Below are 23,165 nucleotides of genomic sequence, written 5' to 3'. Positions count from 1 at the left end.
TGATAGCTTTGAAGATATGTTCTGATGGTGGTGAGAGTGGAACAGGACTGTCTCCGTGGCGCAACTGGCTAGCGTGATCAGCTGTTAACCGGAAATTTGGAGGTTCGAGCCCACCCGTTGGTGGTGCGGCGCTTTTTTTTCTTTGGGCTGATAGCTTTGAAGATATGTTCTGATGGTGGTGAGAGTGGAGCAGGACTGTCTCCGTGGCGCAATTGGCTAGCGTGATCGGCTGTTAACCGAAAAGTTGGAGGCTCGAGCCCACCCTGTGGTGGTGCGACGCTTTTTTTTCTTTGGGCTGATAGCTTTGAAGATATGTTCTGATGGTGGTGAGAGTGGAGCAGGACTGTCTCCGTGGCGCAATTGGCTAGCGTGATCGACTGTTAACCGGAAATTTGGAGATTCGAGCCCACCCGTTGGTGGTGCGGCGCTTTTTTTTCTTTGGGCTGATAGCTTTGAAGATATGTTCTAATGGTGGTAAGAGTGGAGCAGCACTGTCTCTGTGGCGCCATTGGCTAGCGCGATCGGCTGTTAACCGAAAGGTTGGAGTTTCGAGCCCTCCTGGAGTGGTGTGTTGCTTTTTTCTTTGCGCTGATAGCTTTGAAGATACGTTCTGATGGTGGTGAGAGTGGAGCACGACTGTCTCCGTGGCGCAGTTGGCTAGCGCGATCGGCTGTTAACCGAAAGGTTGGAAGTTCGAGCCCAACCGGTGATGCTGGGGCGCTTTTTTTTCTTTGTGCTGATAGCTTTGAAGATATGTTCTGATGGTGGTGAGAGTGAAGCAGGACTGTCTCCGTGGCGCAATTGGCTAGCGTGATCGGCTGTTAACCAAAAAGTTGGAGGTTCGAGCCCATCCGGTGGTGGTGCGGCGCTTTTTTTTTCTTTGGGCTGATAGCTTTGAAGATATGTTCTGATGGTGGTGAGAGTGGTGCAGGACTGTCTCCATGGCGCAATTGGCTAGCGCGATGGGTTGTTAATCAAAAGGTCGGAGGTTCGAGCCCACCCGGTGGTGGTATGGCGCTTTTTTTTCTTTGGGCTGATAGCTTTGAAGATATGTTCTGATGGTGGTGAGAGTGGAGCAGTACTGTCTCTGTGGCGCAATTGGCTAGCGCGATCGGCTGTTGACCGAAAGGTTGGAGTTTCGAGCCCTCCCGGGAGTGGTGTGTTGCTTTTTTCTTTGCGCTGATAGCTTTGAAGATATGTTCTGATGGTGGTGAGAGTGGAGCAAGACTGTCTCCTTGGCGCAATGGGCTAGCGCTATCGGCTGTTAACCGAAAGGTTGGAGGTTCGAGCCCACCTGGTGGTGGTGCAGCGCTTTTTTTTCCTTGCGCTGACAGCTTTGAAGATATGTTCTGATGATGGTGAGAGTGGAGCAAGACTGCCTCCGTAGCGCAATGGGCTAGCGCGATCGGCTGTTAACCGAAAGGTTGGAGTTTCGAGCCCTCCCGGGAGTGGTGTGTTGCTTTTTTCTTTGCGCTGATAGCTTTGAAGATATGTTCTGATGGTGGTGAGAGTGGAGCAAGACTGTCTCCGTGGCGCAATGGGCTAGCGCGATCGGCTGTTAACCGAAAGGTTGGAGGTTGGAGCCCACCTGGTGGTGGTGCAGCGCTTTTTTTTCCTTGCGCTGATAGCTTTGAAGATATGTTCTGATGATGGTGAGAGTGGAGCAGGACTGTCTCCGTGGCGCAATTGGCTAGCGCGATCGGCTGTTAACCGAAAAGTTGGAGGTTCGAGCCTACCCAGTGGTTGCGCGGCGCTTTTTTTCTGTGGGCTGATAGCTTTGAAGATATGTTCTGATGGTGGTGAGAGTGGAGCAGGACTGTCTCCGTGGCGCAATTGGCTAGCGTGATCGGCTGTTAACCGAAAAGTTGGAGGTTTGAGCCCACCCGGTGGTGGTATGTTGCTTTTTTCTTTGCGCTGATAGCTTTGAAGATATGTTCTGGTGGTGGTGAGAGTGGAGCACGACTGTCTCCTTGGCGGAGCTGGCTAGCGCGATCGGCTGTTAACCGAAAGGTTGGAAGTTCGAGCCCACCCGGTGATGCTGGGGCGCTTTTTTTCTTTGTGCTGATAGCTTTGAACATAAGTTCTGATGGTGGTGAGAGTGGAGCAGGACTGTCTCCGTGGCGCAATTGGCTAGCGTGATCGGCTGTTAACCGGAAAGTTGGAGGTTCGAGCCCACCCGTTGGTGGTGCGGCGCTTTTTTTTCTTTGGGCTGATAGCTTTGAAGATATGTTCTAATGGTGGTAAGAGTGGAGCAGGACTGTCTCCGTGGCGCCATTGGCTAGCGCGATCAGCTGTTAACCGAAAGGTTGGAGTTTCGAGCCCTCCCTGGAGTGGTGTGTTGCTTTTTTCTTTGCGCTGATAGCTTTGAAGATATGTTCTGATGGTGGTGAGAGTGGAGCACGACTGTCTCCTTGGCGCAGTTGGCTAGCGCGATCGGCTGTTAACCGAAAGGTTAGAAGTTCGAGCCCACCCGGTGATGCTGGGGCGCTTTTTTTTCTTTGTGCTGATAGCTTTGAAGATATGTTCTGATGGTGGTGAGAGTGAAGCAGGACTGTCTCCGTGGCGCAATTGGCTAGCGTGATCGGCTGTTACCCGAAAGGTTGGAGTTTCGAGCCCTTCCGGGAGTGGTGTGTTGCTTTTTTCTTTGCGGTAATAGCTTTGAAGATATGTTCTGATGGTGGTGAGAGTGGAGCAGGACTGTCTTCGTGGCGCAATTGGCTAGCGCGATCGGCTGTTAAACGAAAGGTTGGAGGTTCGACCCCACCCGGTGATGCTGGGGCGCTTTTTTTCTTTGTGCTGATAGCTTTGAAGATAAGTTCTGATGGTGGTGAGAGTGGAGCAGGACTGTCTCCGCTGCGCAATTGGCTAGCGTGATCGGCTGTTAACCGTAAAGTTGGAGGTTCGAGTCCACCCGTTGGTGGTGCGGCGCTTTTTTTTCTTTGGGCTGATAGCTTTGACGATATGTTCTAATGGTGGTAAGAGTGGAGCAGGACTGTCTCCGTGGCGCCATTGGCTGGCGCGATCGGCAGTTAACCGAAAAGTTGGATTTCGAGCCCTCCCGGGAGTGGTGTATTGCTTTTTTCTTTGCGCTGATAGCTTTGAAGATATGTTCTGATGGTGGTGAGAGTGAAGCAGGACTGTCTCCGTGGCGCAATTGGCTAGCGCGATCGGCTGTTAACCGAAAGGTTGGAGTTTCGAGCCCTCCTGGAGTGGTGTGTTGCTTTTTTCTTTGCGCTGATAGCTTTGAAGATATGTTCTGATGGTGGTGAGAGTGGAGCACGACTGTCTCCTTGGCGCAATTGGCTAGCGTGATCGGCTGTTAACCGAAAAGTTGGAGGTTCGAGCCCACCCGGTGGTGGTGCGGCGCTTTTTTTTCTTTGGGCTGATAGCTTTGAAGATATGTTCTGATGGTGGTGCGAGTGGTGCAGGACTTTCTCCATGGCGCAATTGGCTAGCGCGATGGGCTGTTAATCAAATGGTCGGAGGTTTGAGCCCACCCGGTGGTGGTATGGCGCTTTTTTTTCTTTGGGCTGATAGCTCTGAAGATATGTTCTGATGGTGGTGAGAGTGGAGCAGTACTGTCTCCGTGGCGCAATTGGCTAGCGCGATCGGCTGTTGACCGAAAGGTTGGAGTTTCGAGCCCTCCCGGGAGTGGTTTGTTGCTTTTTTCTTTGCGCTGATAGCTTTGAAGATATGTTCTGATGGTGGTGAGAGTGGAGCAAGACTGTCTCCGTGGCGCAATGGGCTAGCGCGATCGGCTGTTAACCGAAAGGTTGGAGGTTCGAGCCCACCTGGTGGTGGTGCAGCGCTTTTTTTTCCTTGCGCTGATAGCTTTGAAGATATGTTCTGATGATGGTGAGAGTGGAGCAAGACTGCCTCCGTAGCGCAATGGGCTAGCGTGATCGGCTGTTAACCGAAAGGTTGGAGTTTCGAGCCCTCCCGGGAGTGGTGTGTTGCTTTTTTCTTTGCGCTGATAGCTTTGAAGATATGTTCTGATGGTGGTGAGAAAGGAGCAAGACTGTCTCCGTGGCGTAATGGGCTAGCGCGATCTGCTGTTAACCGAAAGGTTGGAGGTTCGAGCCCACCTGGTGGTGGTGCAGCGCTTTTTTTTCCTTGCGCTGATAGCTTTGAAGATATGTTCTGATGATGGTGAGAGTGGAGCAGGACTGTCTCCGTGGCGCAATTGGCTAGCGCGATCGGCTGTTAACCGAAAAGTTGGAGGTTCGAGCCTAAGCGGTGGTTGCGCGGCGCTTTTTTTCTGTGGGCTGATAGCTTTGAAGATATGTTCTGATGGTGGTGAGAGTGGAGCAGGACTGTCTCCGTGGCGCAATTGGCTAGCGTGATCGGCTGTTGACCGAAAGGTTGGATTTCGAGCCCTCCCGGGAGTGGTGTATTGCTTTTTTCTTTGCGCTGATAGCTTTGAAGATATGTTCTGATGGTGGTGAGAGTGGAGCAAGACTGTCCCGTGGCGCAATGGACAAGCGCGATCGGCTGTTAACCGAAAGGTTGGAGGTTCGAGTCCACCCGTTGGTGGTGCGGCGCTTTTTTTTCTTTGGGCTGATAGCTTTGAAGATATGTTCTAATGGTGGTAAGAGTGGAGCAGGACTGTCTCCGTGGCGCCATTGGCTAGCGCAATCAGCAGTTAACCGAAAGGTGTGAGTTTCGAGCCCACCCGGTGGTGGTGCGGCGCTTTTTTTTCTTTGGGCTGATAGCTTTGAAGATATGTTCTGATGGGGGTGAGAGTGAAGCAGGACTGTCTCTGTGGCGCAATTGGCTAGCGTGATCGGCTGTTAACCGGAAAGTTGGAGGTTCGAGCCCACCCGTTGGTGGTGCAGCGCTTTTTTTTCCTTGCGCTGATAGCTTTGAAGATATGTTCTGATGATGGTGAGAGTGGAGCAGGACTGTCTCCGTGGCGCAATTGGCTAGCGCGATCGGCTGTTAACCGAAAAGTTGGAGGTTCGAGCCTAGCCGGTGGTTGCGCGGCGCTTTTTTTCTGTGGGCTGATAGCTTTGAAGATATGTTCTGATGGTGGTGAGAGTGGAGCAGGACTGTCTCCGTGGCGCAATTCGCTAGCGTGATCGGCTGTTAACCGAAAAGTTGGAGGTTTGAGCCCACCCGGTGGTGGTGTGTTGCTTTTTTCTTTGCGCTGATAGCTTTGAAGATATGTTCTGATGGTGGTGAGAGTGGAGCACGACTGTCTCCTTGGCGCAGCTGGCTAGCGCGATCGGCTGTTAACCGAAAGGTTGGAAGTTCGAGCCCACCCGGTGATGCTGGGGCGCTTTTTTTTCTTTGTGCTGATAGCTTTGAACATAAGTTCTGATGGTGGTGAGAGTGGAGCAGGACTGTCTCCGTGGCGCAATTGGCTAGCGTGATCGGCTGTTAACCGGAAAGTTGGAGGTTCGAGTCCACCCGTTGGTGGTGCGGCGCTTTTTTTTTCCTTGGGCTGATAGCTTTGAAGATATGTTCTAATGGTGGTAAGAGTGGAGAAGGACTGTCTCCGTGGCGCCATTGGTTAGCGCAATCGGCAGTTAACCGAAAGGTTGGAGTTTCGAGCCCACCCCACCCGGTGGTGGTGCAGCGCTTTTTTTTCTTTGGGCTGATAGCTTTGAAGATATGTTCTGATGGGGGTGAGCGTGAAGCAGGACTGTCTCCGTGGCGCAATTGGCTAGCGTGATCGGCTGTTAACCGGAAAGTTGGAGGTTCGAGCCCACCCGTTGGTGGTGCGGCGCTTTTTTTTCTTTGGGCTGATAGCTTTGAAGATATGTTCTAATGGTGGTAAGAGTGGAGCAGGACTGTCTCCGTGGCGCCATTGGCTAGCGCGATCGGCTGTTAACCGAAAGGTTGGAGTTTCGAGCCCTCCCTGGAGTGGTGTGTTGCTTTTTTCTTTGCGCTGATAGCTTTGAAGATATGTTCTGATGGTGGTGAGAGTGGAGCACGACTGTCTCCTTGGCGCAGTTGGCTAGCGCGATCGGCTGTTAACCGAAAGGTTGGAAGTTCGAGCCCACCCTGTGATGCTGGGGCGCTTTTTTTTCTTTGTGCTGATAGCTTTGAAGATATGTTCTGATGGTGATGAGAGTGAAGCAGGACTGTCTCCGTGGCGCAATTGGCTAGCGTGATCGGCTTTTAACCGAAAGGTTGGAGTTTCGAGCCCTTCCGGGAGTGGTGTGTTGCTTTTTTCTTTGCGGTTATAGCTTTGAAGATATGTTCTGATGGTGGTGAGAGTGGAGCAGGACTGTCTTCGTGGCGCAGTTGGCTAGCGCGATCGGCTGTTAAACGAAAGGTTGGAGGTTCGAGCCCACCCGGTGATGCTGGGGCGCTTTTTTTCTTTGTGCTGATAGCTTTGAAGATAAGTTCTGATGGTGGTGAGAGTGGAGCAGGACTGTCTCCGTGGCGCAATTGGCTAGCGTGATCGGCTGTTAACCGGAAAGTTGGAGGTTCGAGTCCACCCGTTGGTGGTGCGGCGCTTTTTTTTCTTTGGGCTGATAGCTTTGACGATATGTTCTGATGGTGGTTGAGTGGTGCAGGACTTTCTCCATGGCGCAATTGGCTAGCGCGATGGGCCGTTAATCAAAAGGTCGGAGGTTCGAGCCCACCCGGTGGTGGTATGGCGCTTTTTTTTCTTTGGGCTGATAGCTCTGAAGATATGTTCTAATGGTGGTAAGAGTGGAGAAGGACTGTCTCCGTGGCGTCATTGGTTAGCGCAATCGGCAGTTAACCGAAAGGTTGGAGTTTCGAGCCCACCCCACCCGGTGGTGGTGCAGCGCTTTTTTTTCTTTGGGCTGATAGCTTTGAAGATATGTTCTGATGGGGGTGAGCGTGAAGCAGGACTGTCTCCGTGGCGCAATTGGCTAGCGTGATCGGCTGTTAACCGGAAAGTTGGAGGTTCGAGCCCACCCGTTGGTGGTGCGGCGCTTTTTTTTCTTTGGGCTGATAGCTTTGAAGATATGTTCTAATGGTGGTAAGAGTGGAGCAGGACTGTCTCCGTGGCGCCATTGGCTAGCGCGATCGGCTGTTAACCGAAAGGTTGGAGTTTCGAGCCCTCCCTGGAGTGGTGTGTTGCTTTTTTCTTTGCGCTGATAGCTTTGAAGATATGTTCTGATGGTGGTGAGAGTGGAGCACGACTGTCTCCTTGGCGCAGTTGGCTAGCGCGATCGGCTGTTAACCGAAAGGTTGGAAGTTCTAGCCCACCCGGTGATGCTGGGGCGCTTTTTTTTCTTTGTGCTGATAGCTTTGAAGATATGTTCTGATGGTGATGAGAGTGAAGCAGGACTGTCTCCGTGGCGCAATTGGCTAGCGTGATCGGCTTTTAACCGAAAGGTTGGAGTTTCGAGCCCTTCCGGGAGTGGTGTGTTGCTTTTTTCTTTGCGGTTATAGCTTTGAAGATATGTTCTGATGGTGGTGAGAGTGGAGCAGGACTGTCTTCGTGGCGCAGTTGGCTAGCGCGATCGGCTGTTAAACGAAAGGTTGGAGGTTCGAGCCCACCCGGTGATGCTGGGGCGCTTTTTTTCTTTGTGCTGATAGCTTTGAAGATAAGTTCTGATGGTGGTGAGAGTGGAGCAGGACTGTCTCCGTGGCGCAATTGGCTAGCGTGATCGGCTGTTAACCGGAAAGTTGGAGGTTCGAGTCCACCCGTTGGTGGTGCGGCGCTTTTTTTTCTTTGGGCTGATAGCTTTGACGATATGTTCTGATGGTGGTTGAGTGGTGCAGGACTTTCTCCATGGCGCAATTGGCTAGCGCGATGGGCCGTTAATCAAAAGGTCGGAGGTTCGAGCCCACCCGGTGGTGGTATGGCGCTTTTTTTTCTTTGGGCTGATAGCTCTGAAGATATGTTCTGATGGTGGTGAGAGTGGAGCAGTACTGTCTCCGTGGCGCAATTGGCTAGCGCGATCGGCTGTTGACCGAAAGGTTGGAGTTTCGAGCCCTCCCGGGAGTGGTTTGTTGCTTTTGTCTTTGCGCTGAGAGCTTTGAAGATATGTTCTGATGGTGGTGAGAGTGGAGCAAGACTGTCTCCGTGGCGCAAAGGGCTACCGCGATCGGCTGTTAACCGAAAGGTTGGAGGTTCGAGCCCACATGGTGGTGGTGCAGCGCTTTTTTTTCCTTGCGCTGATAGCTTTGAAGATATGTTCTGATGATGGTGAGAGTGGAGCAAGACTGCCTCCGTAGCGCAATGGGCTAGCGTGATCGGCTGTTAACCGAAAGGTTGGAGTTTCGAGCCCTCCCGGGAGTGGTGTGTTGCTTTTTTCTTTGCGCTGATAGCTTTGAAGATATGTTCTGATGGTGGTGAGAGTGGAGCAAGACTGTCTCCGTGGCGCAATGGACTAGCGCGATCGGCTGTTAACCGAAAGGTTGGAGGTTCGAGTCCACCCGTTGGTGGTGCGGCGCTTTTTTTTCTTTGGGCTGATAGCTTTGAAGATATGTTCTAATGGTGGTAAGAGTGGAGCAGGACTGTCTCCGTGGCGCCATTGGCTAGCGCAATCAGCAGTTAACCGAAAGGTGTGAGTTTCGAGCCCACCCGGTGGTGGTGCGGCGCTTTTTTTTCTTTGGGCTGATAGCTTTGAAGATATGTTCTGATGGGGGTGAGAGTGAAGCAGGACTGTCTCTGTGGCGCAATTGGCTAGCGTGATCGGCTGTTAACCGGAAAGTTGGAGGTTCGAGCCCACCCGTTGGTGGTGCAGCGCTTTTTTTTCCTTGCGCTGATAGCTTTGAAGATATGTTCTGATGATGGTGAGAGTGGAGCAGGACTGTCTCCGTGGCGCAATTGGCTAGGGCGATCGGCTGTTAACCGAAAAGTTGGAGGTTCGAGCCTAGCCGGTGGTTGCGCGGCGCTTTTTTTCTGTGGGCTGATAGCTTTGAAGATATGTTCTGATGGTGGTGAGAGTGGAGCAGGACTGTCTCCGTGGCGCAATTCGCTAGCGTGATCGGCTGTTAACCGAAAAGTTGGAGGTTTGAGCCCACCCGGTGGTGGTGTGTTGCTTTTTTCTTTGCGCTGATAGCTTTGAAGATATGTTCTGATGGTGGTGAGAGTGGAGCACGACTGTCTCCTTGGCGCAGCTGGCTAGCGCGATCGGCTGTTAACCGAAAGGTTGGAAGTTCGAGCCCACCCGGTGATGCTGGGGCGCTTTTTTTTTCTTTGTGCTGATAGCTTTGAACATAAGTTATGATGGTGGTGAGAGTGGAGCAGGACTGTCTCCGTGGCGCAATTGGCTAGCGTGATCGGCTGTTAACCGGAAAGTTGGAGCTTCGAGTCCACCCGTTGGTGGTGCGGCGCTTTTTTTTCCTTGGGCTGATAGCTTTGAAGATATGTTCTAATGGTGGTAAGAGTGGAGAAGGACTGTCTCCGTGGCGCCATTGGTTAGCGCAATCGGCAGTTAACCGAAAGGTTGGAGTTTCGAGCCCACCCCACCCGGTGGTGGTGCAGCGCTTTTTTTTCTTTGGGCTGATAGCTTTGAAGATATGTTCTGATGGGGGTGAGCGTGAAGCAGGACTGTCTCCGTGGCGCAATTGGCTAGCGTGATCGGCTGTTAACCGGAAAGTTGGAGGTTCGAGCCCACCCGTTGGTGGTGCGGCGCTTTTTTTTCTTTGGGCTGATAGCTTTGAAGATATGTTCTAATGGTGGTAAGAGTGGAGCAGGACTGTCTCCGTGGCGCCATTGGCTAGCGCGATCGGCTGTTAACCGAAAGGTTGGAGTTTCGAGCCCTCCCTGGAGTGGTGTGTTGCTTTTTTCTTTGCGCTGATAGCTTTGAAGATATGTTCTGATGGTGGTGAGAGTGGAGCACGACTGTCTCCTTGGCGCAGTTGGCTAGCGCGATCGGCTGTTAACCGAAAGGTTGGAAGTTCGAGCCCACCCGGTGATGCTGGGGCGCTTTTTTTTCTTTGTGCTGATAGCTTTGAAGATATGTTCTGATGGTGATGAGAGTGAAGCAGGACTGTCTCCGTGGCGCAATTGGCTAGCGTGATCGGCTTTTAACCGAAAGGTTGGAGTTTCGAGCCCTTCCGGGAGTGGTGTGTTGCTTTTTTCTTTGCGGTTATAGCTTTGAAGATATGTTCTGATGGTGGTGAGAGTGGAGCAGGACTGTCTTCGTGGCGCAGTTGGCTAGCGCGATCGGCTGTTAAACGAAAGGTTGGAGGTTCGAGCCCACCCGGTGATGCTGGGGCGCTTTTTTTCTTTGTGCTGATAGCTTTGAAGATAAGTTCTGATGGTGGTGAGAGTGGAGCAGGACTGTCTCCGTGGCGCAATTGGCTAGCGTGATCGGCTGTTAACCGGAAAGTTGGAGGTTCGAGTCCACCCGTTGGTGGTGCGGCGCTTTTTTTTCTTTGGGCTGATAGCTTTGACGATATGTTCTGATGGTGGTTGAGTGGTGCAGGACTTTCTCCATGGCGCAATTGGCTAGCGCGATGGGCCGTTAATCAAAAGGTCGGAGGTTCGAGCCCACCCGGTGGTGGTATGGCGCTTTTTTTCTTTGGGCTGATAGCTCTGAAGATATGTTCTAATGGTGGTAAGAGTGGAGAAGGACTGTCTCCGTGGCGCCGTTGGTTAGCGCAATCGGCAGTTAACCGAAAGGTTGGAGTTTCGAGCCCACCCCACCCGGTGGTGGTGCAGCGCTTTTTTTTCTTTGGGCTGATAGCTTTGAAGATATGTTCTGATGGGGGTGAGCGTGAAGCAGGACTGTCTCCGTGGCGCAATTGGCTAGCGTGATCGGCTGTTAACCGGAAAGTTGGAGGTTCGAGCCCACCCGTTGGTGGTGCGGCGCTTTTTTTTCTTTGGGCTGATAGCTTTGAAGATATGTTCTAATGGTGGTAAGAGTGGACCAGGACTGTCTCCGTGGCGCCATTGGCTAGCGCGATCGGCTGTTAACCGAAAGGTTGGAGTTTCGAGCCCTCCCTGGAGTGGTGTGTTGCTTTTTTCTTTGCGCTGATAGCTTTGAAGATATGTTCTGATGGTGGTGAGAGTGGAGCACGACTGTCTCCTTGGCGCAGTTGGCTAGCGCGATCGGCTGTTAACCGAAAGGTTGGAAGTTCGAGCCCACCCGGTGATGCTGGGGCGCTTTTTTTTCTTTGTGCTGATAGCTTTGAAGATATGTTCTGATGGTGATGAGAGTGAAGCAGGACTGTCTCCGTGGCGCAATTGGCTAGCGTGATCGGCTTTTAACCGAAAGGTTGGAGTTTCGAGCCCTTCCGGGAGTGGTGTGTTGCTTTTTTTTTTGCGGTTATAGCTTTGAAGATATGTTCTGATGGTGGTGAGAGTGGAGCAGGACTGTCTTCGTGGCGCAGTTGGCTAGCGCGATCGGCTGTTAAACGAAAGGTTGGAGGTTCGAGCCCACCCGGTGATGCTGGGGCGCTTTTTTTCTTTGTGCTGATAGCTTTGAAGATAAGTTCTGATGGTGGTGAGAGTGGAGCAGGACTGTCTCCGTGGCGCAATTGGCTAGCGTGATCGGCTGTTAACCGGAAAGTTGGAGGTTCGAGTCCACCCGTTGGTGGTGCGGCGCTTTTTTTTCTTTGGGCTGATAGCTTTGACGATATGTTCTGATGGTGGTTGAGTGGTGCAGGACTTTCTCCATGGCGCAATTGGCTAGCGCGATGGGCCGTTAATCAAAAGGTCGGAGGTTCGAGCCCACCCGGTGGTGGTATGGCGCTTTTTTTTCTTTGGGCTGATAGCTCTGAAGATATGTTCTGATGGTGGTGAGAGTGGAGCAGTACTGTCTCCGTGGCGCAATTGGCTAGCGCGATCGGCTGTTGACCGAAAGGTTGGAGTTTCGAGCCCTCCCGGGAGTGGTTTGTTGCTTTTGTCTTTGCGCTGAGAGCTTTGAAGATATGTTCTGATGGTGGTGAGAGTGGAGCAAGACTGTCTCCGTGGCGCAAAGGGCTACCGCGATCGGCTGTTAACCGAAAGGTTGGAGGTTCGAGCCCACATGGTGGTGGTGCAGCGCTTTTTTTCCTTGCGCTGATAGCTTTGAAGATATGTTCTGATGATGGTGAGAGTGAAGCAAGACTGCCTCCGTAGCGCAATGGGCTAGCGTGATCGGCTGTTAACCGAAAGGTTGGAGTTTCGAGCCCTCCCGGGAGTGGTGTGTTGCTTTTTTCTTTGCGCTGATAGCTTTGAAGATATGTTCTGATGGTGGTGAGAGTGGAGCAAGACTGTCTCCGTGGCGCAATGGGCTAGCGCGATCGGCTGTTAACCGAAAGGTTGGAGGTTCGAGCCCTCCTGGAGTGTTGTGTTGCTTTTTTCTTTGCGCTGATAGCTTTGAAGATATGTTCTGATGATGGTGAGAGTGGAGCACGACTGTCTCCTTGGCGCAATTGGCTAGCGTGATCGGCTGTTAACCGAAAAGTTGGAGGTTCGAGCCCACCTGGTGGTGGTGCGGCGCTTTTTTTTCTTTGGGCTGATAGCTTTGAAGATATGTTCTGATGGTGGTGAGAGTAGTGCAGGACTTTCTCCATGGCGCAATTGGCTAGCGCGATGGGCTGTTAATCAAAAGGTCGGAGGTTCGAGCCCACCCGGTGGTGGTATGGCGCTTTTTTTTCTTTGGGCTGATAGCTTTGAAGATATGTTCTGATGGTGGTGAGAGTGGAGCAGTACTGTCTCCGTGGCGCGATGGGCTAGCGCGATCGGCTGCTGACCGAAAGGTTGGAGTTTCGAGCCCTCCCGGGAGTCGTGTGTTGCTTTTTTCTTTGCGCTGATGGCTTTGAAGATATGTTCTGATGGTGGTGAGAGTGGAGCAAGACTGTCTCCGTGGCGCAATGGGCTAGCGCGATCGGCTGTTAACCGAAAGGTTGGAGGTTCGAGCCCACCTGGTGGTGGTGCAGCGCTTTTTTTCCTTGCGCTGATAGCTTTGAAGATATGTTCTGATGATGGTGAGAGTGGAGCAAGACTGCCTCCGTAGCGCAATGGGCTAGCGCGATCGGCTGTTAACCGAAAGGTTGGAGTTTCGAGCCCTCCCGGGAGGGGTGTGTTGCTTTTTTCTTTGCGGTAATAGCCTTGAAGATATTTTCTGATGGTGGTGAGAGTGGAGCAGGACTGTCTGCGTGGCCCAATTGGCTAGCGTGATCGGCTGTTAACCGGAAAGTTGAAGGTTCGAGCCCACCCGTTGGTGGTGCGGCGCTTTTTTTTTCTTTGGGCTGATAGCTTTGAAGATATGTTCTAATGGTGGTAAGAGTGGAGCAGGACTGTCTCCGTGGCGCCATTGGCTAGCGCGATCGGCTGTTAACCGAAAGGTTGGAGTTTCGAGCCCTCCCTGGAGTGGTGTGTTGCTTTTTTCTTTGCGCTGATAGCTTTGAAGATATGTTCTGATGGTGGTGAGAGTGGAGCACGACTGTCTCCTTGGCGCAGTTGGCTAGCGCGATCGGCTGTTAACCGAAAGGTTGGAAGTTCGAGCCCACCCGGTGATGCTGGGGCGCTTTTTTTTCTTTGTGCTGATAGCTTTGAAGATATGTTCTGATGATGGTGAGAGTGGAGCAGGACTGTCTCCGTGGCGCAATTGGCTAGCGTGATCGGCTGTTAACCGGAAAGTTTGAGGTTCGAGTCCACCCGTTGGTGGTGCGGCGCTTTTTTTTTTCTTTGGGCTGATAGCTTTAAAGATATGTTCCAATGGTGGTAAGAGTGGAGCAGGACTGTCTCCGTGGCGCCATTGGCTAGCGCGATCGGCAGTTAACCAAAAGGTTGGAGTTTCGAGCCCACCCGGTGGTGGTGCGGCGCTTTTTTTTTGGCTGATAGCTTTGAAGATATGTTATGATGGTGGTGAGAGTGAAGCAGGACTGTCTCCGTGGCGCAATTGGCTAGCGTGATCGGCTGTTAACCGAAAAGTTGGAGGTTCGAGCCCACCCGGTGGTGCTGGGGCGCTTTTTTTTTCTTTGTGCTGATAGCTTTGAAGATATGTTCTGATGGTGGTGAGAGTGAAGCAGGACTGTCTCCGTAGCGCAATTGGCTAGCGTGATCGGCTGTTAACCGAAAAGTTGGAGGTTCGAGCCCACCCGGTGGTGGTGCGGCGTTTTTTTTCTTTGGGCTGATAGCTTTGAAGATATGTTCTGATGGTGGTGAGAGTGGTGCAGGACTGTCTCCATGGCGCAATTGGCTAGCGCGATGGGCTGTTAATCAAAAGGTCGGAGGTTCGAGCCCACCTGGTGGTGGTATGGCGCTTTTTTTTCTTTGGGCTTTTAGCTTTGAAGATATGTTCTGATGATGGTGAGAGTGGAGCAAGACTGCCTCCGTAGCGCAATGGGCTAGCGCGATCGGGTGTTAACCGAAAGGTTGGAGTTTCGAGCCCTCCCGGGAGTGGTGTGTTGCTTTTTTCTTTGCGGTAATAGCTTTGAAGATATGTTCTGATGGTGGTGAGAGTGGAGCAGGACTGTCTTCTTGGCGCAATTGGCTAGCGCGATCGGCTGTTAACCGAACGGTTGGAGGTTCGAGCGCAACCGGTGGTGGTGCGGCGCTTTTTTTTCTTTGGGCTGATAGCTTTGAAGATATGTTCTTATGGTGGTGAGAGTTGAGCAGGACTGTCTCCGTAGCGCAATTGGCTAGCGCGATCGGCTGTTAACCTAAAAGTTGGAGGTTCGAGCCTACCCGGTGGTTGCGCGGCGCTTTTTTTCTGTGGGCTGATAGCTTTGAAGATATGTTCTGATGGCGGTGAGAGTGGGCAGGACTGTCTCCGTTGCGCAATTGGCTAGCGTGATCGGCTGTTAACCGAAAAGTTGGAGGTTTGAGCCCACCCGGTGGTGGTGCGGCGCTTTTTTTTCTTTGGGCTGATTGCTTTGAAGATATTTTCTGATGGTGGTGAGAGTGGAGCAGGACTGACTCCGTGGCCAAATTGGCTAGCGTGATCGGCTGTTAACCGGAAAGTTGGAGGTTCGAGCCCTCCCGGTGGTGGTGCGGTGCTTTTTTTTCTTTGGGCTGATAGCTTTGAAGATATGTTCTGGTGATGGTGAGAGTTGAGCAGGACTGTCTCCGTGGCGCAATTGGCTTGCGCGATCGGCTATTAACCGAAAGGTTGGAGGTTCGAGCCCACCCGGTGGTGGTGCGGCGCTTTTTTTTCTGTTTTCTGATAGCTTTGAAGATATGTTCTGATGGTGGTGAGAGTGGAGCAGGACTGTCTCCGTGCGCAATCGGCTAGCGCGATGGGCTGTTAACCAAAAGGTCGGAGGTTCGAGCCCAATCGGTGGTGGTGCGGTGCTTTTTTTTTCTTTGGGCGGATAGCTTTGAAGATATGTTCTGATGGTGGTGAGAGTGGAGCAGGACTGTCTCCGTGGCGCAATTGGCTTGCGCGATCGGCTGTTAACCGAAAGGTTGGAGGTTCGAGCCCACCCGGTGGTGGTGCGGCGCTTTTTTTCTTGGGGCTGATAGCTTTCAAGATATGTTCTGATGGTGGTGAGAGTGGAGCAGGGCTGTCTCCATGGCGCAATTGGCTAGCACGATCGGCTGTTAACCAAAAGGTCGGAGGTTCGAGCCCACCCGGTGATGGTATGGCGCTTTTATTCTTTGGGCTGATAGCTTTGAAGATATGTTCTGATGGTGGTGAGTGTGGAGCAGGACTGTCTCCGTGGCGCAATTGGTTAGCGCGATCGGCTGTTAACAGAAAGGTTGGAGTTTCGATCCCTCCCGGGAGTGGTGTGTTGCTTTTTTCTTTGCGCTGATAGCTTTGAAGATATGTTCTGATGGTGGTGAGAGTGGAGCACGACTGTCTCTGTGGCGCAGTTGGCTAGCGCGATCGGCTGTTAACCGAAAGGTTGGAGGTTCGAGCCCACCCGGTGGTGGTGCGGCGCTTTTTTTTCTTTGTGCTGATAGCTTTGAAGATATGTACTGATGGTGGTGAGAGTGGAGCAGGACTGTCTCCGTGGCGCAATTGGCTAGCGCGATTGGCTGTTAACCGAAAGGTTGGAGGTTCGAGCCCACCCGGTGGTGGTGCGGTGGTTATTTTTCTTTGGGCTGATAGCTTTGAAGTTATGTTCTGATGGTGGTGAGAGTGAAGCAGGACTGTCTCCGTGGCGCAATTGGCTAGCGCGATCAGCTGTTAACCGAAAAGCCGGATGTTCGAGCTCACCCAGTGGTGGTGCAGCGCTTTTTTTTCTTTGGGCTGATACCTTTGAAGATATGTTCTGATGGTGGTGAGAGTAGAGCAGGACTGTCTCCGTGGCGCAATGGGCTAGCGCGATCGGCTGTTAACCGAAAAGTTGGAGGTTCGAGCCTACCCGGTGGTTGTGCGGCGCTTTTTTTCTGTGGGCTGATAGCTTTGAAGATATGTTCTGATGGTGGTGAGAGTGGAGCAGAACTGTCTCCGTGGCGCAATTGGCTAGCGTGATCGGCTGTTAACCGAAAAGTTGGAAGTTCGAGCCCACCCGGTGGTGGTGCGGCGCTTTTTTTCTTTGGGCTGATAGCTTTGAAGGTATGTTCTGATGGTGGTGAGAGTGGAGCAGGACTGTCTCCGTGGCGCAATTAGCTAGAGCGATCGGCTGTTATCCAAAAGGTCGGAGGTTCGAGCCCACCCGGTGGTGGTGCGGCACTTTTTTTTCTTTGGGCTGATAGCTTTGAAGATATGTTCTTATGGTGGTGAGAGTGGAGCAGGACTGTCTCCGTGGCGCAATTGGCTAGCGCGATCGGCTGTTAACTGAAAAGTTGGAGGTTCGAGCCTACCCGGTGGTTGTGCGGCGCTTTTTTTTCTGTGGGCTGATAGCTTTGAAGATATGTTCTGATGGTGGTGAAAGTGGAGCAGGACTGTCTCTGTGGCGCAATTGGCTAGCGTGATCGGCTGTTAACCGAAAAGTTGGAGGTTCGAGCCCACCCGGTGGTGGTGCGGCGCTTTTTTTTTCTTTGGGCTGATAGCTTTGAAGATATGTGTGATGGTGGTGAGAGTGTAGCAGGACTGTCTCCATGGCGCGATTGGCTAGCGCGATCGGCTGTTAACCGAAAGGTTGGAGGTTCGAGCCCAACCGGTGGTGGTGCGGTGCTTTTTTCTCTTTGGGGTGATAGCTCTGAAGAAATGTTCTGACGGTGGTGAGAGTGAAGCACGACTGTCTCCGTGGCGCAATTGGCTAGCGTGATCGGCTGTTAACCGAAAAGTTGGAGGTTCGAGCCCACCCGGTGGTGGTGCGGCGCTTTTTTTTCTTTGGGCTGATAGCTTTGAAGATATGTTCTGATGGTGGTGAGAGTGGAGCAGGACTGTCTCCGTGGCGCAATTAGCTAGAGCGATCGGCTGTTATCCAAAAGGTCGGAGGTTCGAGCCCACCCGGTGGTGGTGCAGCGCTTTTTTTCTTTGGGCTGATAGCTTTGAAGATATGCTCTTATGGTGGTGAGAGTGGAGCAGGACTGTTTCCGTGGCGCAATTGGCTAGCGCGATCGGCTGTTAACCGAAAGGTTGGAGGTTCGAGCGCAACCGGTGGTGGTGCGGCGCTTTTTTTCTTTGCGCAGATAGCTTTGAAGATATGTCCTGATGGTGGTGAGACTGGAGCAGGACCGTCTCCGTGGCGCAATTGGCTAGCGCGATCGGCTGTTAACCAAAAGGTCGGAGGTTCGAGCCCACCCAGTGGTGGTGCGGCGCTTTTTTTTCTTTGGGCTGATAGCTTTGAAGATATGTTCTTATGGTGGTGAGAGTGGAGCAGGACTGTCTCCGTGGCGCAATTGGCTAGTGCGATCGGCTGTTAACCGAAAAGTGGGAGGTTCGAGCCTACCCGGTGGTTGTGCGGCGCTTTTTTCTCTGTGGGCTGATAGCTTTGAAGATATGTTCTGATGGTGGTGAGAGTGGAGCAGGACTGTCTCCATGGCGCAATTGGCTAGCGTGATCGGCTGTTAACCGAAAAGTTGGAGGTTCGAGCCCACCCGGTGGTGGTATGGCGCTTTTTTTCTTTGGGCTGATAGCTTTGAAGATATGTTCTGATGGTGGTGAGAGTGGAGCAGGACTGTCTCCGTGGCGCAATTGGCTAGCGCGATCGGCTGTTAACCGAAAGGTTGGAGTTTCGAGCCCACCCGGCGGTGGTGCGGCGCTTTTTTTGGGGCTGATAGCTTTGAAGATATGTTCTGATGATGGTGAGAGTAGAGCAGGACTGTCTCCGTGGCGCAATTGGCTAGCGCGATCGGCTGTTAACTGAAAGGTTGGAGTTTCGATCCCTCCCGGGAGTGGTGTGTTGCTTTTTTCTTTGCGCTGATAGCTTTGAAGATGTTCTGATGGTGGTGAGAGTGGAGCAGGACTGTCTCCGTGGCGCAATTGGCTAGCGTGATCGGCTGTTAACCGAAAAGTTGGAGGTTCGACCCCACCCGGTGGTGGTGCGGCGCTTTTTTTTCTTTGGGCTGATAGCTTTGAAGATATGTGTGATGGTGGTGAGAGTGGAGCAGGACTGTCTCCATGGCGCGATTGGCTAGCGCGATCGGCTGTTAACCGAAAGGTTGGAGATTCGAGCCCAACCGGTGGTGGTGCGGTGCTTTTTTCTCTTTGGGGTGATAGCTTTGAAGATATGTTCTTATGGTGGTGAGAGTGGAGCAGGACTGTTTCCGTGGCGCAATTGGCTAGCGCGATCGGCTGTTAACCGAAAGGTTGGAGGTTCGAGCCCAACCGGTGGTGGTGCGGCGCTTTTTTTTCTTTGCGCAGATAGCTTTGAAGATATGTTCTGATGGTGGTGAGACTGGAGCAGGACCGTCTCCGTGGCGCAATTGGCTAGCGCGATCGGCTGTTAACCAAAAGGTCGGAGGTTCGAGCCCACCCAGTGGTGGTGCGGCGCTTTTTTTTCTTTGGGCTGATAGCTTTGAAGATATGTTCTTATGGTGGTGAGAGTGGAGCAGGACTGTCTCCGTGGCGCAATTGGCTAGTGCGATCGGCAGTTAACCGAAAAGTGGGAGGTTCGAGCCTACCCGGTGGTTGTGTGGCGCTTTTTTCTCTGTGGGCTGATAGCTTTGAAGATATGTTCTGATGGTGGTGAGAGTGGAGCAGGACTGTATCCATGGCGCAATTGGCTAGCGTGATCGGCTGTTAACCGAAAAGTTGGAGGTTCGAGCCCACCCGGTGGTAGTGCGGCGCTTTTTTTTTCTTTGGGCTGATAGCTTTGAGATATGTTCTGATGGTGGTGAGAGTGGAGCAGGACTGTCTCCATGGCCAAATTGGCTAGCGCGATCGGCTGTTAATCAAAAGGTCGGAGGTTCGAGCCCACCCGGTGGTTGTATGGCGCTTTTTTTCTTTGGGCTGATAGCTTTGAAGATATGTTCTGATGGTGGTGAGAGTGGAGCAGGACTGTCTCCGTGGCGCAATTGGCTAGCGCGATCGGCTGTTAACCGAAAGGTTGGAGTTTCGAGCCCACCCGGCGGTGGTGCGGCGCTTTTTTTGGGGCTGATAGCTTTGAAGATATGTTCTGATGGTGGTGAGAGTAGAGCAGGACTGTCTCCGTGGCACAATTGGCTAGCGCGATCGGCTGTTAACTGAAAGGTTGGAGTTTCGATCCCTCCCGGGAGTGGTGTGTTGCTTTTTTCTTTGCGCTGATAGCTTTGAAGATATGTTCTGATGGTGGTGAGAGTGGAGCAGGACTGTCTCCGTGGCGCAATTGGCTAGCGTGATCGGCTGTTAACCGAAAAGTTGGAGGTTCGAGCCCACCCGGTGGTGGTGCGGCGCTTTTTTTTCTTTGGGCTGATAGCTTTGAAGATATGTTCTGATGGTGGTGAGAGTGGAGCAGGACTGTCTCCGTGGCGCAACTGGCTAGCGCGATTGGCTGTTAACCGAAAGGTTGGAGGTTCGAGCCCCCGCGGTGGTGGTGCGGTGGTTTTTTTTCTTTGGGCTGATAGCTTTGAAGATATGCTCTGATGGTGGTGAGAGTGGAACGGACTGTCTCAGTGGCGCAATTGGCTAGCGCGATCGGCTGTTAACCGAAAGGTTGGGGGTTCGAGCCCACCCGGTGGTGGTGCGGTGCTTTTTTTCTTTGGGCTGATAGCTTTGAAGATATGTTCTGATGGTGGTGAGAGATGAGCAAGACTGTCTCCGTGGCGCAATGGGCTAGCGCGATCGGCTGTTGACCGAAAGGTTGGAGTTTTGAGCCCTCCCGGGAGTGGTGTGTTACTTTTTTCTTTGCGCTGATAGCTTTGAAGATATGTTCTGATGGTGGTGATAGTGGAGCAAGACTGTCTCCGTGGCGCAATGGGCTACGGCAATCGGCTGGTAACCGAAAGGTTGGAGTTTTGAGCCCTCCCGGGAGTGGTGTGTTGCTTCTTTCTTTGCGGTAATAGCTTTGAAGATATGTTCTGATGGTGGTGAGAGTGGAGCAGGACTGTCTTCGTGGCGCAATTGGCTAGCGCGATCGGCTGTTAACCTAAAGGTTGGAGGTTCGAGCCCAACCGGTGGGGGTGCGGCGCTTTTTTTTCTTTGCACTGATAGCTTTGAAGATATGTTCTGATGATGGTGAGAGTGGAGCAAGCTGTCTCCGTGGCGCAATGGGCTAGCGCGATCGGCTGTTGACCGAAAGGTTGGAGTTTTGAGCCCTCCCGGGAGTGGTGTGTTGCTTTTTTCTTTGCGCTGATAGCTTTGAAGTTATGTTCTGATGGTGGTGAGAGTGGAGCAAGACTGTCTCCGTGGCGCAATTGGCCAGCGCGATCGGCTGTTAACCGAAAAGTTGGAGGTTCGAGCCCAACTGGTGGTGGTGGGGTGCTTTTTTTCTTTGGGCTGATAGCTTTGAAGATATGTTCTGATGGTGGTGAGAGATGAGCAAGACTGTCTCCGTGGCGCAATGGGCTAGCGCGATCAGCTGTTGATCGAAAGGTTGAAGTTTCGAGCCCTCTCGGGAGTGGTGTGTTGCTTTTTTCTTTGCGCTGATAGCTTTGAAGATGTGTTCTGATGGTGGTGAGAGTGGAGCAAGACTGTCTTCGTGGCGCAATGGGCTAGCGCAATCGGCTCTTAACCGAAAAGTTGGAGGTTCGAGCCCACCCGGTGGTGGTGCGGCGCTTTTTTTTTCTTTGGGCTGATAGCTTTGAAGATATGTTCTGATGGTGGTGAGAGTGGAGCAGGACTGTCTCCGTGGAGCAATTAGCTAGAGCGATCGGCTGTTAAACAAAAGGTCGGAGGTTCGAGCCTACCCGGTGGTTGTGCGGCGCTTTTTTTTCTGTGGGCTGATAGCTTTGAAGATATGTTCTCATGGTGGTGAGAGTGGAGCAGGACTGCCTCCGTGGCGCAATTGGCTAGCGTGATCGGCTGTTAACCGAAAAGTTGGAGGTTCGAGCCCAACCGGTGGTGGTGGGGTGCTTTTTTTCTTTGGGCTGATAGCTTTGAAGATATGTTCTGATGATGGTGAGAGTGGAGCAAGACTGTCTCCGTGGCGCAATTGGCTAGCGCGATCGGCTGTTGACCGAAAGGTTGGAGTTTTGAGCCCTCCCGGGAGTGGTGTGTTGCTTTTTTCTTTGCGCTGATAGCTTTGAAGATATGTTCTGATGGTGGTGAGAGTGGAGCAAGACTGTCTCCGTGGCGCAATGGGCTAGCGCAATCGGCTGTTAACCGAAAGGTTGGAGTTTTGAGCCCTCCCGGGAGTGGTGTGTTGCTTTTTTCTTTGCGGTAATAGCTTTGAAGATATGTTCTGATGGTGGTGAGAGTGGAGCAGGACTGTCTTTGTGGCGCAATTGGACAGCGCGATCGGCTGTTAACCGAAAAGTTGGAGGTTCGAGCCCACCCGGTGGTGGTGGGGTGCTTTTTTTCTTTGGGTTGATAGCTTTGAAGATATGTTCTGATGGTGGTGAGAGATGAGCAAGACTGTCTCCGTGGCGCAATGGGCTAGCGCGATCAGCTGTTGATCGAAAGGTTGGAGTTTCGAGCCCTCTCGGGAGTGGTGTGTTGCTTTTTTCTTTGCGCTGATAGCTTTGAAGATATGTTCTGATGGTGGTGAGAGTGGAGCAAGACTGTCTCCGTGGCGCAATGGGCTAGCGCAATCGGCTCTTAACCGAAAAGTTGGAGGTTCGAGCCCACTCGGTGGTGGTGCGGCGCTTTTTTTTCTTTGGGCTGATAGCTTTGAAGATATGTTCTGATGGTGGTGAGAGTGGAGCAGGACTGTCTCCGTGGCGCAATTGGCTAGCGTGATCGGCTGTTAAATGAAAAGTTGGAGGATCGAGCCCACCCAGTGGTGGTCCGGCGCTTTTTTTTTCTTTGGGCTGATAGCTTTGAAGATATGTGTGATGGTGGTGAGAGTGGAGCAGGACTGTCTCCATGGCGCGATTGGCTAGCGCGATCGGCTGTTGATCGAAAGGTTGGAGTTTCGAGCCCTCTCGGGAGTGGTGTGTTGCTTTTTTCTTTGCGCTGATAGCTTTGAAGATATGTTCTGATGGTGGTGAGAGTGGAGCAAGACTGTCTCCGTGGCGCAATGGGCTAGCGCGATCAGCTGTTGATCGAAAGGTTGGAGTTTTGAGCCCCCCCCCGGGAGTGGTGTGTTGCTTTTTTCTTTGCGGTAATAGCTTTGAAGATATGTTCTGATGGTGGTGAGAGTGGAGCAGGACTGTCTTTGTGGCGCAATTCGCTAGCGCGATCGGCTGTTAACCGAAAGGTTGGAGGTTCGAGCCCAACCGGTGGGGGTGCGGCGCTTTTTTTTCTTTGCGCTGATAGCTTTGAAGATATGTTCTGATGATGGTGAGAGTGGAGCAAGACTGCCTCCGTGGCGCAATGGGCTAGCGCGATCGGCTGTTAACCGAAAGGTTGGAGTTTCGAGCCCTCCCGGGAGTGGTGTGTTGCTTTTTTCTTTGCGGTAATGGCTTTGAAGATATGTTCTGATGGTGGTGAGAGTGGAGCAGGACTGTCTTCGTGGTGCAATTGGCTAGCGCGATCGGCTGTTAACCGAAAAGTTGGAGGTTCGAGCCCAACCGGTGGTGGTGCGGCGCTATTTTTTTCTTTGGGGTGATCGCTCTGAAGAAATGTTCTGATGGTGGTGAGAGTGGAGCACGACTGTCTCCGTGGGGCAATTGGCTAGCGCAATCGGCTGTTAACCGAAAAGTTGGAGGTTCGAGCCCACCCGGTGTTGGTGCGGCGCTTTTTTTCTTTGGGCTGATAGCTTTGAAGATATGTTCTGATGGTGGTGAGAGTGGAGCAGGACAGTCTCCGTGGCGATATTGGGTAGAGCGATCGGCTGTTAACCAAAAGGTCGGAGGTTCGAGCCCACCCGGTGGTGGTGCGGCGCTTTTTTTTCTGTGGGCTGATAGCTTTGAAGATATGTTCTGATGGTGGTGAGAGTGG

This window comes from Rhipicephalus microplus, chromosome 3 (assembly GCF_043290135.1).
Source record: "Rhipicephalus microplus isolate Deutch F79 chromosome 3, USDA_Rmic, whole genome shotgun sequence".
NCBI classification, from domain to species: domain Eukaryota; kingdom Metazoa; phylum Arthropoda; class Arachnida; order Ixodida; family Ixodidae; genus Rhipicephalus; species Rhipicephalus microplus.
The sequence above is the reverse complement of the archived record's forward strand: the minus strand, read 5'-3'. Positions refer to the sequence as shown.